We start from the raw sequence: 15503 nt of genomic DNA on the forward strand, positions 1-15503 counted from the left end.
CTTCCTCAATCTCCCAGCACCCCACTGATTGCTCCTCTTTCAGCTTCAGATGCTTTTGCATCAAAGTTTATCTAATATAAGCCTGTGCTGTTTCATTTTTTTCTGATAAAACTCTCTATTAGACAATGCCCAGTGTGCAGAGTAGGGAGAAAAGTACCAACTCAGTCTTGCATAAATGAAGATGATATGAGATGAGTGCATTGAATACCCTCAAACTCTAATGCTGGAAATGAGTCCAGGAGCTGTCAACTGGAAACCTGGACTTAAATTCTCTTTCAATGTCTTAGTAGAGGACAGATGGTCTGCTAAGCTAAAAGCTTTAACATCTGGGTAATTCTTTTATTATTATTATTATAGTGGAAATACCATACAGAGGGGCAGAGGGGTTACAATTACATGGGCAAGATGATGAGTACATTTTTATCAAGCATTGTTGCCTCCTCCTTTGTTTCCCCATACCATCCCTTTCCCTCTCCATCCCCCCCCATCCCCACCTGCCAAAGTTAAGTTCGTTTTTCAACATAAAGTCTTGTACATCTCATTGTTGTAATGAGTCCACCTGTAACCCTATTTAAACAGTTTGTTTTTTCCCTTCCCCTCCACAAATTATATCATCAAATACAGTGAAAGCAGGGCTTATACCCCCTGGGGGAGGTACATACAAAGAAATCATCTTATAAATATGTTGGAAACAATCGCAAGAAAGAAAAAAAATGAATTCTTATCTTGGGGTTCATTTTAGCTAACATCAACTTGTCTGACAGAAGAGAACCTTACTGCATTGCTGGTGGGAGTGAAAACTTGTTCAACCACTTTGGAAAGTACTATGGATGTTCCTCAAAAGACTATACATAGAGCTCCCTATGACCCAGCAATCCCACTTTTGGACATTTACCCAAATGTTCACAAACAAGACCATACTAAAGCTACCAGCACAACTATGTTTATTGCAGCATTATTTACTATAGATAAGATATGGACCCAACCCAGATGCCCCTCAGTAGATGCATGGATTAAGAAAATGTGGTATGTATACACAATGCAATTCTATGCCTCTATCAGAAAAAATGACATTGCCCCATTTGTTAGGAAATGGAAAGGCTTGGAAAAAATTATATTAAGTGAAGTAAGCCAGGCCCAAAGAAATACAGATCCCATGGTTTCCCTTATTTGCAATAACTAGTATATGTCTGAGACAAACATCTGGGTAATTCTGGAATTGAGAAAACACTAAAAAAGGGACAAACTAACTCATGACAAAAAATGCACTTTGACTTAGAGTCTGACCATAGGATATCAAGATAGTTACACAAGAATATTCTTTGGCATTGAACTGTTGAAAAGTCATACTTAAAATCAGATATTTCTCTAAGTTATTCTACCTGTTAGTGGAAGACTTTAAGGAATAAAATTATGAGGTAGATGCTTATTTCTTCTGGAATGACATCAGTCTGAGTATTTCAATGAAAGTGTTTGGAGAAGATGTATTTTTGGTTAGTGAGGCCAAATCAGGGTTTCAATCCAATTTAAGGCCAATAATTTCTATTTAGATATTAAAATAATAATTATGACCTCTCTAACAATGAAAATCATTAAGTTACCAGATAAGCAAGCAACATATCCTTATCAAACTCAACCCCTCTTGCACTGTCTTTAACCCAGCTCTCCCTCCAAGGCAGTTTTATGTGGTTTCATGGATCTACTTTCAAATATGCTAATTAACTCTTTCAATAACATTGATTCTCTTTCACATCTTCATTTGACTTCTCTCATTTTTTCTACTGATATTCACCTTTCAACAATTAATCTTAGTTTGCTTTTATGCATTTTATTTAGTGTGTATTCATACTAAGGGATTTTACATTTGCATTTCAGACATATGTATACTATACTTTGATCAGAATAACACTTTCTATTGCTTTCTTTGGGTCCGGTCATGGGGCCAGAACCCTGAGCCTGGGCACTGTCCCTCAGCTCTTCAGCTCAAGGCTAGCGCTCTACCACTTGAGCCACAGCGCCACTTCTGGCTTTTTTCTTTTTGCTTATGTGGTGCTGAGGAATAGAACCCAGGGCCTCAGGCATGCACCTTCCCAGCCCTCTATTGCTTTTTATTTGCCTGTCCCCAGCCCATATCAATCCATGAAAATCACTGACTCTGAAAACCAGCTTTATTATTTTCTTATTCATTCTACTTTTTTTCCTCAAGATAATACTTTCAAAATAATGGCATTTATGAGAGCATTAAGTATTTTAGATGATCATATATTGTTTCTTGACTTCAGTTGTGATTATTTGTACCATTCATAGTATTATTTTTTTGGTAGAAAATACTGCCAAGTGCTCCCAGCAATAATATATAATAATGGAAGGAAGAAAGGAAGCAAAAGTACATGGTAAAAAGAGAAGGCATAATTGCCTCCTAATGTAGAATAATTCATATGACAGAGACAAACATATGAACAACTAACTATTGTATATAGAATAAAACCATCAGCATAGAAATATAGACAATACAATTGCAGTATAGAGAAAACAAGTAGTTATGAATGAGAGTTGGAGTACCTTTGCACCCCATGTGTTTTATTTTTACTAAGGAATGAGTAGTTTTTCAAAGAGCAAGAATAACTGAAAAGTAATTCTAGACTGAAAAGATTAATTTTAAAATCAAACTAAGCCAAACTATATAATTAGAAATGTGATGGGATAATATATCATTTTTATTCTGCTATTAAGAATGAATTAGATTATGCTAACCTCTCCTCTACATAATTGGATATCCAGATGGTGCCTGTACTTAATTCCTGAATCAAAAGTGTGATAATACATATTGCACATAGAATCCTTTGATGTTGTTTCTTGTGATTTTCTATGTATGTCCTTCAATTTCTATCACTTGTCAACTGGTATTGTTAATTGTTATTTCTTTTTGTTTTCTATTAATTATTTTATCACAATAAGATTTTACAACACACAGAAATATTTTCTTGGAACCAGTATTTTACAAGTGATAATTTGAAAACATGAAATCAAGGGAGAATAGAGAGAAGAGTACAAAATTGGTTACAGAATATATTCTAAAAACATGATCTTCAATTGATATATAATGAAATATTTACTGGGTATTAGGTCACAGACATTAATGGTTCATAGGCTATAATTCTTAAGACTCAATAGCATTTGGGAAAAATCTATTCCAGGTGTGTGATTTCAAAGCAAAATATGACCTGTATATGAGTGTGGCTCATCAAAATATAACAAACTAAGGTAGAAATATTTCTCCAAAACATAATGCATTTTTTTTAAAATTGATAATGTAATTATATTTAATATATTACTTTAATATATTACTTTAATATATTACTTTAATATATTACTTAAGCCAGGACCAAAGAAACATAGGTCTCAAGTTTTCCCTTATTTACAATAACTAGTACATATGTATGACAAGCAGAAAGGCCCAAAGCTATGTATATATGACCATATAAGATGATATTAAGTGAAATAAAACCCAAGATAAGGACACAAATATATTTACTTTCTTGTTATTGTTTCTAACATATTTATAATCTACCTCCCCCATGGTATAACCCCTGTTTTCACTGCATTTGATGTCGTTGCTCTGCATCTTGTATATACACTTCTCTAAATTGGGGAGGGGAAGTGAAAAAAACAAAATGCTTAAATAAGGATACAGGTTGACCCATTGTAACACTGTGATGTACAAGACACTATGTTGAAAACGAATTTTACAACTTCAGTGGGGAAGGGTAGAGGGGGTAGGGTAGTTGTGGAGGTGGGAGGGAAGGGATGGTAAGGGGAAAACAAAGGAGGAGGCAACAATGCTTGATAGGAAATGTACTCATTACCTGGCTCATATTACTGTGACCCCTCTGTACAGCATTTTCACAATTAAAAAACATACAAAAGTTTGATAATATTTCTAGGAAAAAAATATTTCTTTTTAGATTTCTTTAGGTAAATATTTTTATTAGATTTGGCATAGTGGTAACCTATAAAAGAAAAACAAATGTGATTTTATAGCTTGGATCTGGAATATCTCCAGGTGATTCATGTATTAAACAATTGGTTGCCAGCTTTTGGCAAAGTGATTGGATGATAAAGTCTCTGGTGTAATTTGTTGATGGAGTCATAAATTCATGGCTATTTTGGGAGGAGATGGAAACTATGTGGTAGGGCATGCCCTACATGACTGGAGGAAAAAGGTCTCTGATTATGTAACCTTGTTCCTATCCATTTTTCTCTCTGTCTCCCATGTCCCAGTTACCATCAAAAGAGCACTTTCACCCTTAATACAATTCAGAAGGAGGATTCGTCTTCATTTTACACCTCTGCAATGGAGGCAGCTAGTCAGAATGAATCTTCCTCCTTCAAGTTATATAAAAAATTAGAAAATATGATAGCTTGTATAGTTAAAATGTAAAAGAGAATAAGAAAGAAGTAATTATTCTAAATCATATATCTGATGTTAAACATATTTAAAAAAACATAGACAATTATTTTCTGCAGCTAATGAGGCTTTGTACTATTCTTTTTTATTGTAAAGGTGATGTACAGAAGGATTACAGTTACATAAGAATGGCAATAAGTACATTTCATTTTGACAGTGTTACCCCCTCTCTCATTTTCTCCCACTTTCCTCTCCTGACTTCTCTCCTTACAAAGTTGTAAAGTTCACTTCTGACATGGTGTCTACTAAGCATAGCTGTTGCATTGTTTCACCCTTTGTCCCACAATTTCTGTGATCCCCCTCTCTTCCTTAAATCAGAAAAATTTATGTACAAGACAAAGGGTACTGAAATAAAAAAAAACAGTGACAACAGGGAATAAACTAAAGGGGAAAAGAAGAAAGAAAAAAGAAATAAGTGCAATTATAAAAACAAAAACAAACACCTCTTGCTTCCATTTCTTGGAATTCATTTTGGTAAGCAATTTTTTTTTAAATTTTATTTTATAGTAAAGATGCTGTACGGAGGAGTTACAGTAGGGGATTTAGTACATTTCTGGTTAAGCATTGTTCTCCAACTATCCCTTCCCTCCCGGATCTCCCTCTCCTATCCACCCCCCACTCCCTGCCCTGACATTGTGAAGTTCATTTCCAATACACCGTCTTGTGGGTATCATTCTTGCAATGGATCATCCTGTGTCTTTTTTTCAGCATTTTGTTATTTCCCTTCCCCTCCCCAAATTACACAAATGTATATACAAGGTGCAGGGTGCCAAAATCAAGTACAGTGACAACAGGTGATATACCATAGGGGGAAGAACATACAAAGGAAACAAAATCACATAGTATATTAAAAACAACAACAACAAAGAAAGACCTCTTGTGTCCATAGCTTGGAGTTCATTTCACTAAGCATCATCTTATATGGTCATATGTATGTAGCTTTTGAGCTTTTCTGCTCATTTGGTAAAATTATCCTAGAAGTATGATAATTATTGCAAATGAGGGAAACCATGGGACCTATATTTCTTTGTGTCTGGCTTACTTCACTTAATATGATTTTTTCCAAGTCTTCCCATTTCTTAACAAATGGACAAATAGGGCAGTGTCATTCTTTCTGATGGAAGCATGGAATTCCATTGTGTGTGTGTGTGTGTGTGTGTATACACATACACACATTAGAATATATATATATGTATATATATATATTTTTATTTTCTTGATCCATTCATCTACTGAGGGGCATCTGGGTTGATTTCAAATTCGGTAAGCATAATTTTAAATAGCCATAGCCACAACACTATTGAACAATTGTGATCCTTTGCTAAGACTATCCTAGACCTACTGTGGTTATTACAAATGAGGGAAACTTTGCAGTCTATGTTTCTTTAGGGCTGGCTTACTTGACTTAATATAACTTTTGCCAAGTCTTTCCATTTCCAAACAAATGGGGGCAATGGCATTCTTTCTGATGGAAGCATTGAATTCCAATGTGCATTTATACCACATTTTATTGATCCATTAGTCTACTGAGGGGTATCTGGGTTGATTCCATATCTTGGCTATGGTAAATCATGCTTCAGTGAACATAGTTGTGCTGGTAGTTTTGGTGTGGTCTTTCTGTGTTCATTTGGGTACATGCCAAGGAATAAGAGTGCTGGATTATAAGGGAACTCTAGGTTTAGCCTTTTGAGGAGCCAGTATTCTGCTTTCCAGAGATGCTAACAAGTGTACATTCCCACCAACAGTGTAGTAACATTCCCTTTTGGTCATATCCCTCCAGCATCTGTTATTATTAGCTTTCTTGATAATGGTCATTCTACCTACAGCGAGGAGGGATCTCAATGTTGTTTCAATTTGCATTTCTTTTATGGACAGGATATTGAACACTTCTTCATGTGTCTATTGACCATTCTTACTTCCTTTCAGAGAAGTGTCTTTTTAATTCTTTAGCTCAGAGTAATGGGTTGTTGTTTATTTGAGGATTTGTTTGTGGGTTTAATTTTTTGAACTTAAGTTGTATTTTAGATATTAGGCCCTTGCACGTAGGATAGTTCTAGCAAAGGATTACAATAACCCAATAGTTATGTACATATGACCATATAAAAATATGCTGACCAAAATGAACTCCATGATATGCAAACAATAAGTTTTTTGTGCTACTACATATTTCTGATAAACTTGATGTAAAAGGGTAGAAAATTATAAATTATCTGAAAAATGTAAATTATGAGACAAAGAAAACTGAAAAACGAGAGACAGTGCTTAAAGTTAAGGTTTAACTGCGTATGCTTAATTTCAATATGAAAATTAATCCATATATTTTGATTATGCATATTTATAACATCTAATACAACTTTTCAGCTCTCTTAATTGGTAAAAGAAGTTCAATGTTTTTTGCTTTCTTTTTAGCAAAGCCAAGACGTTATCCTACTGGAATATATATATATATATATATATATATATATATATATATATATATATATTCAGAGCAAACTGGAAAAGTGTCATGAAATTATTATGAAATGTCATGAAATTATTATGAAATGTATAATATATTTTTATTTATTTACCAGAGAAAGTTTAGATGGTGTATATTCTGAAAATATTTTTCCTGTGGAGGAAAATCAATCACAATTGCTTAATTATCTGATCAAGCATCAGTTAAAGATCATATGAGTATGAGACATATTAGGAAATAATTTTATCACTAACTAAATAAACTACACCTACAGAGAAACTGTCCAAAAATATCTTAGTATTTCATAAAATATTTCCCCAATTTAAATCAAAGTTGGTTAAAGTCTGCAGATTATAAACAGTGTAATTTTTTTTGTCTGTTTTTTGTTGGTCATGGGGCTTGAACTCTGGGCCAGAGAACTGTCCCTGAGGCTCTTCAGCTCAAGGCCAGTGGTCTACCACTTCTGGTTGTCTGGTGGTTAATTGGAGATAATGAGTCTCATGAGTTTTCCTGCCCTGGCTGGCTGTGAACCATGACCCTCAGATCTCAGTCTCCTGAATAGCTGGAATTACAGACATGAGCCAGCAGCACCAGATATAACAGTGTAGTTTTTCTTTTTAAATCATAATTCACAGTATACTGAAAAGTATCTGATGTATGTATGCGTATTTCAGCCATCTGTGAATAACTCCAAACTAGCTATGAGCTACAGAAAGAAGCACAAAGTAGATGTAATTAATAGCTGGTCACTTTCACACATCAGCAAGTTCTTGTATGACAGAGTTTACATATGCTGTTGGCTTAGAAGCCCTTTGAAGCTTTGCTGCCCTGAGACAAGGTGTTTGTCTGCATATAGAATTAACTACTAAGATAAAGCTTCAACATTAATAGCTGAAAAATACACATATAATACATAAGCTTTTTCAAGAGTTCACTTGTTACTTACATTTTAAAGTTACCAATAGAAATTTAGGCTATCTGAAATTTCATTCTAGAAATTTCATTCATCAATTTTTTTTATGTCATGGGGCTTGAACTCTGAGCCTGGGTGCTGTCCTTCAGTTCTTTAGCTAAAGGCTAGTGCTCTATCACTAGAGCCACAGCACCACTTCCGGTTGCTTAGTGTTTTTTAATTTTTGTTGTTGTCGTTTGTTTTATTGGAGATAAGAGTCTCATGTACTTTCTTGCCCAGGCTGATTTTGAACCGCGATCCTCATGTCTTAACCTCCTGAGAGTAGCTAGTATTACAGGGGTGAGCCACCTGCCCCTGGCCCATTTGTGTATTTTCACACTGACATTGAAATGTGGAATGTGAGTGCACAAAATCCAGGAACTTCTCACCATGAACAAGTTTGCATAAAGTGTTACCCAGATTGAATGTTCACTTAAGATACTTCACTCATTCTACAGGATCACCCAATTTTATGCTATTTAGGTTATGGAAATATTCCCTACATATAAAACAAATCAGTCTGAATCAAATGACCTATGATTTGTGTGACTCATATCACCTGTACCTCTGATATGACTTGGGAAGACCTCGGTTTTCTTCTTCATGACTTGTAGAATACTTGCACAAATGCATTTAGACAGGTAAAGGGGAAAACAGTGCAACACAAGTTTTAAATACACTACTGAGATATAAGGCTAAACTAGTCAATAAAGAATGATCATATTTCTGCTTAGAGTTAAACCCTCACAAAGTAAAATATTCCCTTGAAGTAAACTTATTTTGTCCCCATCTCTTTTCTTTCTTTCCTTCTGCACTTCAGTTCCAACAGTTAATATTCTATTTTGTCTTGTTCATCACAACCCCTTCAGTTAATAGTCTCGGGCATGTCAGCAATGCATGCCTTGATGGAATACATTCCTTCTCCCACAGGTCAGAGAAAGAAAACATGAAAGGATCTGCTTTGAAATGGAAACAAGGAAGGGTGATAAAGGGAATAAAATAAGGACCAAAGGCCCTGCTTTGCATTTTTTTCCCCCTTGAAGTATTGCCAGTAGCAGAGAGGAGGGGAGATGTACCCACCTATGAGCCAGGAGGCACAGTTTAAAGTCACAAGCACAGATTCCCTTGGAATTCTGGTTAATCATTTAATGTAAGAAAATATGCCTTTTATTGTATACCATAGCTGTTTATCTTAGGATAAAAGTAATACACTGTTAGTTATATTATCATAAATATGCCTCAATAAAATGTCAGATCAAAATGAAGTGCCAGAATGAGACAATATTTCCTCTGAGATTTCTCTCCCCATTTAGAGATTACGTTCACTTTTGCCCTCCAGGTGATCTTAGACCTTAGATGTTCTCTTGCTGCTAAAACATACAAGCGTTCTTTTAAGAATCAAAAGACATTTTATACACAGTGTATGTGTACAATAGAATCCCCGTAATTAATGGGAATTTATACAAACTTCAATGGAACACAAGTTGCAGAGATATATTAAATTAATATGAACATGAATATTTTGTACAAAATTAACCCTACATAAATTATGAAAAATAATGAACAGATTAATATATAAATATAGAACAAGACAACCTTAGGTTGAGGATAGAAAAATTGAAGGAATTCCTCCTTCTTTTTTAAATTATATTTGGTGAATTAGATTAGGCTATAATAATTATGTGTGTATATAAACATTATAAACAGATAGATACATTTCATATATACCTATTTATATATATGAAATAATTTCATTATAAAGATTTTTTTCTTTCCCTTCCTCCCCCCTCCCTCTCCCTCCTCTCTTCCTTCCCTTCCCCTCTCTCTTTCTCTTTCTTTTCTCCATTTCCTTCATTTTTTCCATTCTTCACTCCCTCCCTCTCTCTTCTTCTCTACTTCCTTCCTTCCTTCCTTCCTTCTTTCCTTCCTTCCTTCCTTCCTTCCTTCCTTCCTTCCTTCCTTCCTTCCCTCCTTTCTTCCTTCCTCCCTCCCTTCCTCCCTCCCTTCCTTCCTCCCTTCCTTCGTTCCTTTGAAATAGGGTTTCATTATATAGCCCTAACTTTAAAATTCTAGTCCTCTTTCCTCAGTTTCAAGAATGTAGGGTTCACATGTGTACAGCACCACACCTATCAAAAATAATTTGAACTACTTTAACTACTTTAGCTTTATTTCTGATGTATACAACGCTAATAACCTTTTCTAGTTACCTTGGTGACTAGATGCCTTCCAATACTATTATAACTAGTTGGGGAAATAGTGGATTCCTTTCTACTTCCTCAACTCGAGATAAGGTACTTTCATGTCTTTTTTTTTCTTCTTCTATTGGCACTGTCCCTCAGCTCTTCAGCTCAAGGCTAGCACTCTTCCACTTGATCTATCGCACCACTTCCGGTTTTCTGGTGGTTTAATGGAGATAAGAGTTTCAGGAACTTTCCTGCCTGGGCTGGCTTTGAAAGGCAATCCTCAGATCTCAGCCTCCTGAGTAGTTAGGATTACAGGCATGAGCCACCAGCACCCAGCTCATGTTTCTTTTTTAAGTTGCTGCCTTTTCAGCAGGTTTGTTTATTAAACAGTGATTTTCTTGTTTTTTTTTAAACTATGTATTTTACTAAGCATCAAAATATGTTGCTATGTTTAATTTTGTTAAGTATCTTTCCCTAGTCTATAATTTTTTCCCATGCAACTCTTATGAATCCATACAGAGGATGTATGTGTTTTTTCTTATATCCATTAAAATGAAAATTTCCATTAATTGATATCATGTCTCATGATACCTTTGTTTTTCACAATTAACTTCTCTTAATTATAATGTATAATTTTCGCATTTGCTTTTAGACTGTTCACAGATATCTAACATTTAACAATATGATGTTATAGTACTGATTTTATGTTTACCATACCATGTCTTTTGTTTTAGTTTAATTTCTCATTTTTATTGGCCTTTAAATTGACCATGTTCTTCATTTATTTTTGTTGGATTAACATGTGTATTTCCTTGGCATAGATATCTTCTGCCAATATTTTAAATTAATTTCATGTTGAACTTTCTTTTTTATAGCAATTTTTTAATTGTGATCAAGTGATTATATAAATTTCACAAATTTCACAGTGTTGTGGGATAGTGATAAAGTCACAAACACTTCTAACCTTCATGGGGCAAATTGTCTCTCGTGATTTATAAAGTTTAGAGTTCTATGAGCTTTGACAATACAGTTATTTCTTCCACATCGGGTGATATGTACATTTAGTGTCAGCTGTTCCTTCTTTCCTGCTCATTCCCTCCCTCCTACGGCTGTCCTTGAGTACCTTAGTTTATTTTGATCAATGACCGGTGCAGCTGATGGGTCCCTGTTGTATCTTTTCCCATTTCCCTCTGTTTCTATATTCTCCTCTTAGTTTCTCTCTGATGTGCACATATATACCATACCATATATGAGGTCATCAGCATGGGGTCATTTAATAATGGTTCGAGTGGAGATCCTTTGTTTCTCGAGTCTTGTTTACACTGTGGGTATTTTGGATTTAACATCCACTCATCAGGGAAACCACGTGCCGTTTGTCTGTTTGCTCTTGGCTTACCTCACTCAACATGATTTTTTCTAGTTCCATCCATTTCTCTGCAAATGCCATTATTTTGTCCTTTCTGCATAATATTCCATTGTATATAGGTACCATGATTTTTTGAGCCATTCATCTGTAGTAGGGCATCTGGGTTATTTCCATGTCCTGGCTATTGTGAACAGTGCTGCAATAAACATGGAGGTGCTTGTGTCCTTGTATACTGGTTCCTGTTGTTCAGGAAAGATGCCTAGAAGTGGTATGGCTGGGTCATAGGGGAGGTCTATATTTAACTTTCTAAGGACCCTCCAGACTGCTTTCCAAAGTGGTTGTATAAGTGTACATTCCCACCAGCAGTGTAATAGGGTTCCTCTTTCTCAGCATCCCCTCCAGCATTTGTAATTGGCTGACTTTAGGATGTGGGCCATTCTTCCTGGGGTAAGGTGGTATCTCAGGGCTGTCTTTATTTGAATTTCCTTTACAACCAGGGATGGTGAACATTTCCTCATGTGTTTCTTTGTCATTTTTATTTCTTCTTCTGAGCAGTCTCTCTGTAGTTCTCTTGCCCACATTTAGTAATTGGTTGGGTTTGGGAGTGATTAGTTTCTTGAGTTCCTTGTATATACCAGATATTTGCCCCTTGTCTGATATATTGCTGGTAATTTTTTTCCCCAGTTAGTTGAAAGTCTTTCTAGTTTGTTTGCTATATCTTTAGCTGTGCAGAAAGTTTTCTATTTTAAGGTAATCCCATTTGTTGAATCTCTCTCCAATTTGTTGTGACCCTGGAATTCTGCTCAGGAAGTTCCTGCCTGTGCCTATAAGTTCAAGTGTCTCTCCTACTTTGTCCTGCAATAGTTGCAGTTTCAGGTTTGATGTTAAGGTCTTTAATCCATTTTGAGTTGATGTTAGTGCATGGTGACAGGCTGGGGTCCACTTTTAGTTTTCTGCATGTGGCCACCCAGTTTTCCCAGCACCAGTAGTTGAAGAGGCGGTGCTGCTTCCACTGCATGTTTTTGACTCCTTTGTCAAATATCAGCTGACTGTAAACGTGTGGTTTTATTTCTTAATTGAAATTTTACTTTGGATATTATTTCAACAAATATTAATATGTATTTTTTAAGTTTTTGTAAAGTAGCCATATATTTTTAACTTTGTTATTCATTTCCAATTTTATGCTTCAAGTGACTAGACTGATGTTGGTGTTATTTTTATCCTTGAAATCCAATGTAGCTTAATATGTGGTTTGTAATGTGGTCAGTTTTCAAGCATTAAGGTTGTTTCTTTAAAAACTAATGCTTGGTAAGAAATGTACGCATTATCCTACCCATGTAATTGTAACCCCTCTGTACAGTATGTTCACAAATAAAATAAAATAAAATTAAAAAAACTTTAGAGAAGAGATGGGTTCAACACAGCTATGAGGTGTGTTTAATATTTTTGAAGAGTATTTTCTTGAAACATCTCACCATATTTATCTGGTTACTTACATGAAATAATTCAGGAATCAGTTGCCTCATATATCTTTTCATTCAACAAATCACTGGATGGATTTTAAAATATGACTTCAAACCATGTATATGGCACTATTTGCCCATTATTTTCCATCATGGATCATTTCACACTTTGTCTCCCAAGTGATGCTAACATCTACCTTTTGAATTCGGGAACAATGAAATTGTACACTGTTGCCTACACATCTCTAAAGTTAGCCCCTTTGCTTCAGGTAGAGCCAAAATTTCTTCACAAGTTGAACGAAGATGTGCACATTTATTGGCCTCATCTTGAAGGTCCTGTTATATTATCCAGGAAACTCCAGTCTAGCTTGATCTTTTCTCTCTTCTTTTTATCTTTTCCAGTAATCAATAACTTTCAAACTATGAGGTTGGCATATACTAATCTCTTTAACTGAAATATTAGAAGTTCTACCTATCACTCTTTTTCATTTATTTTTATGGGTAGTTCATTTATTTTCTTTTTTATTGTGAAAATACTGTACAGAGGGGTTACAATTACATGGGCAAGATAATGTGTACATTTCCTATCAAGCATTGTAGCCTCCTCCTTTGTTTACCCTTCACATCTCTTCCCAACCTACCCCCCCAATCCTCCCTCCCCCACCAAAGTTGTAAAGTTCGTTTTCGACATGACAACTTGTACTTCTCATTGCTGCAACGGTTCCACCTGTATCCTTATTTAAATGACTTGTTTTTCCCCTTCCCCTTCTTTTTAATTTATTAAGAACAAGTTGGCAAGTTGGAGGATGGGGACATTCAACCTACAAACTACCTTGTTTAGGTGTTGCTTATATGAAGCTTGTATAGATGTATCTATCTAGTTTGTGGAGATGTGGTTTAGTTTCCAACATTTGGGTGAGCATGAGGGGTGATTTTAAATTTTATGATAGTCTCCTTTTCTAATGGTCCTGTTGCTGTTATTTATGAAGTTTCTGGGTTCCAGGTGTTCTGAGATGGTTATCCTTAAAGTTATTATCTGTAAAGTTCTCTAAGAAGAATGAACCTTGGCATTTAATCATTAAAACACAAAACAAAGGAGGAGGCTACAATGCTTGAAAAGAAATGTACTCATTATCTTGCCCATGTAATTGTAACCCCTCTGTACAGTATTTTCACAATAAAAAAATAAAAATAAAACACAAAACAGAGGAGGGGAGCAAAAAGCAAATTTTCCAAAAAACATTTTAAAGAGATTTATATCAGCATATACATATATAAACATATATATATATATATATATATGTATAATAGGGGTCCATTGTATTATTGCTCTACTTTCATTATGCATATTAAGTACTTTTGCCATATTCACACTCCTTCACCCTCTCTGTTGGCCCTTTCCCTTCCTGATGGTATCTGCTCTTCCTCAGAGCCTGTCTTTCTTTCATATTTAATTCTTATTATTTTATTTTTAACATGAATTCATTATACAAAGGGTTTGGGCAAGGGTATTGCACTTATACATATATTGCAATTTAGATTAGCCTGATGCATTGCTCTCTGTCTTCTCATTCCTATTCTTCTCCCACCTAACACACCTAACTTCTTTGTGGTTTGTTCAGCCACAAAATAGGCAGATAATTTTAAGGAAATCCGTAAGATGCTCAATTACTTTATATAAATTAGTATGCATACTTTTGAATGTATATGATTATTTCTTAAATGTCATTCTCCCCTAGATTTTAAACCCAGGAAAGTAGGAGATATATCTTGTCCGTGTATTACCACCATATACTTTCACAATTTAGTATGATAGAAACAAGCACTCAATAAAAAACTGGGAAATAACCACATACAGAAACTCTATTATTCCACAATATTGAATCATCACCAAAATATTCTTGTACTGTTTACATCGTCTTGATCTTCTTATGAGAATTCACTTCCAAAAAATGTGTAAATGAGAAACAAGACACATTTGTTTTGTAGGCTGTGTTCTATTCCTTGGGCCAAACATCTGGCAGTAAATAGGAAAAGAAACAGCAGATGCATAATCAACACCAATTGTGAATCATGTCCTTAGAACAATCAAATTTTAGTATAATCACTTATTAAAACAAAAGATAGATAACAATTGATTTTGATTTAATTTATTGCTGAAAATCGGTTAACTGAGTTATACTTCACAGAACTACATGAGAAAAAATCCTAAAAATATTTGAGTGAGATTAAAATTGAGGCTAGCATGCACATATGTAAAATAGTCCTTCTGAGCAAGATTCTAATTTGAAAGTGAGAAATAAATGCAGCAAAAATACTTCCCAATCAAGATACATTGTGTTCATATACTGATTTGTCAAATGATAACTCCTTTGTGCTACTTAAGGATAATAACAACATTAAAAAATAGTTCCTGAGTTATTTTTAGTACAAACTCTTCTGCAGAGTTTCTTTGTGACTCTGTTAGTCAACTTTCCATTACCCTAGAGATTTAAACACTATAAATACATTTAATATTTCTAAGATATGTCTTGTACCATTCTTTAATTTTCTTTTATAAGATATCTGAAAATGCTGATTACTAGAATTATCAAATACCTACAATTATCATTA

The sequence above is a fragment of the Dipodomys ordii genome, unplaced genomic scaffold, assembly GCF_000151885.1.
Source record: "Dipodomys ordii isolate 6190 unplaced genomic scaffold, Dord_2.0 Scaffold46, whole genome shotgun sequence".
Taxonomy (NCBI): domain Eukaryota; kingdom Metazoa; phylum Chordata; class Mammalia; order Rodentia; family Heteromyidae; genus Dipodomys; species Dipodomys ordii.